Source organism: Sinocyclocheilus rhinocerous, unplaced genomic scaffold (genome assembly GCF_001515625.1).
Source record: "Sinocyclocheilus rhinocerous isolate Xijiao unplaced genomic scaffold, SAMN03320098_v1.1 scaffold510, whole genome shotgun sequence".
Taxonomy (NCBI): domain Eukaryota; kingdom Metazoa; phylum Chordata; class Actinopteri; order Cypriniformes; family Cyprinidae; genus Sinocyclocheilus; species Sinocyclocheilus rhinocerous.
The window spans coordinates 120,980-123,677 of NW_015653008.1; positions in this window are offsets into that span (position 1 = coordinate 120,980).

The window sequence follows — 2,698 nt, forward strand, 5'->3', positions numbered from 1 at the left end:
GGAGGATTTCGATTTAAGCCAAGAGGAGACTGGTTTTCCTTTGCTAAAGTAAGGAAACTTTGCTTCTTTTGATCCTGTAAACAAACGTTGGTTTTCACGAGGCTCACCGGCGCATGCGCAACGCTGAACTCATACGTCATCCTCCCGGAACTGCTTCCGTGCAGGACTGTTGGTGCAAGCTACATTAAAGTGATTAGTACGTTTTGAATGTGGATATTTTTCTTACAAAAACGCATCGATTCGCTACAGGAGGCCTTTGTTCACCCCCCGGAGCCGTGTGAGACATTTTTTTTATGGATGGGCGATTTTTATTTAACTTCTTTTGGACTGATGCATGCAACACCCGCTGAGTGGCATTAAACAGCTTGAAAGATCAAAGACAATTTTTTATATAACGCCGACTGGATTCGTCTGAAAGAAGAAAGTAATATACACCAAGAATGACTTGAGGGTGAGTAATTTGTGGACTAATTTTCATTTTTGGGTGAACTAACCCTTTAAGGATCTGCTGTTGCTAGTTGAAAATGTGCTCCAAGGAGCACTTTCAGTCTTTCATCATTACTGGGGCAAAGGCCTCCCATCAAAAAGTGTGCCCATATTTTGATACTCTTTTAATACTTTTTTTGGATAGAAATGGAAATAAATTGTCTTTACCTACCATTCACAAGCTGCATGCACAATAAAGAGCTATAAGGAGCTACAGAGGACATTTCAACTCATAGAAGACGAGTTTTGTTTCTTACTGTGGATTGTACAGTTGTGGTCAAAATTGTACATACACTTTGCAGTATCTGCAAAATGTTAATTATTTTTACCAAAATAAGAGGGATCATGCAAAATACATGTTCATTTTTAATTAGTACTGACCTGAATAAGATATTTCACATAGAAGACATTTACATATAGTCCACAAGAGAAAATAACAGTTGAATTTATAAAAATGACCCCGTTCAAAAGTTTACATACGCTTGATTCTTAATACTGTGTTGTTACCTGAATGATCCACAGCTGTGTTTTTTTTGTTTTGTAAGTTGTTTATGAGTCCCTTGTTTGTCCTGAACAGTTAAACTGCCAGCAGTTCTTCAGAAAATTCCTTCAGGTCCCACAAATTCTTTGACTTTCCAGCATCTTTTGTGTATTTGAACCCTTTCCAACAATGACTGTATGATTTTGAGATTCATCTTTTGAGGACAACTGAGAGACTCATATGCAACTATTACAGAAGGTTCAAACACTCACTGATTCTTCAGAAGGAAAAACCATGCATTAAGAGCCTGGAGGTGAAAACTTTCTTTTTATAATTTGAAGATCAGGGTAAAATGAACTTATTTTGTCTTCTGAAAAAAAAAAAAAGTATTTTCTGTAGCTCCTAAAGGGCAGTACTAAATGAAAAAAAAAATATGATATTTTGGCAAAATAAGAAAAATGTACAAATCTACATTCTGTTCAAAAGTTCAAAAAGTATAAAAAAAAACATAAAAGCTGTTGTGGATCATTCAGGTAACTACACTGTATTAAGAATCAAGCGTATGTAAACGTTTGAATGGGGTCATTTTTATAAATTTAAATTTAACTATTATTTCCTCTTGTGGACTATATGTAAATGTATTTTATGTGAAATATCTTATTCAGTTCAGTACTAAATAAAAATTAATTGCTGAAATACTACAAATTATTCTCTGGTCAGTATAAGTCAATCTCATTGATACAAGGATTTATCAGTAATATTTTATTGGGGCACAAGAGGTATTTCACTGGGGCTTGTGCCCTAGAAAAAAGGGTCTAGAAATGCCCCAGGCCCAAACCTTTGTTAATTCAGAAACATCATGTTAGAAATAGAAATTACGGCTTGTCTGTTTCTTAGAAGTTACTGGAGTAACAAGAAGGCACCACAATTGTGTGATGCAACAGTTTAATAAACACAATGTTAAGTTAATGTTAACTCAATCAACAGTAGTGTTACTGTAAGTAACTTGCATTTTAGACACAACATTGCCAGTTGCCATATCTGTTTTTGCACTGCCAGTAAAGATAGTTTCAAACAAAGCTGTGTTATGGAATGAACAAATCAGTTGGATGAATGGTTCAGTGACAGTGGTCTGGAGAAGCCAAGGCAGAGCCGCAAGCTCATGTGATGAGGTGGAGCTGGGGGCTCGGCAGACTGGGGTAGAGCCAGTGGGAACAAAGACAAAGGAGCCAGAGGGAAGGAGGGGATCCCAAATGGATCCAAAGGGGTGGAGGGCTGAGGCGTAGCCAGAGGCCCAGAAGTTTGTGGCAGAGGCAGAGCGACACGCATGGGGATCCGAGCTGAAGAAGTTAGATGGAGCAAGCAGGAGAGGAGGAGCCAAGGAGCTGGATGGACCTGGCGAGGATGAAGGACCCTGGAGGCTGGACGGAACCAGAGGAAGAGAAACCTGGAAGCCAGGTGGAACTGGCAGAGAAGAAGGAGCCAGGAAACTGGACAAGACCAGAGGAGAAGCCAGGAAGGCAAGCAGGACCAGCGGAGACGAAGGAGCCAGGAGGCTGGATGGGACCAGCAGACTCCGGTCAGAAGTGGGATGTCCATCTAGCTGAATGGGACAGTTATGGCGCTTTTCCACTGCGTGGTACGACTCGGCTCGGCATGGCTCAGTATGGCACGGCACGGTTCGGCTCGGCACGGTTTGCGTTTCCACTGCAGTTCAGTACTGCTTTAGAG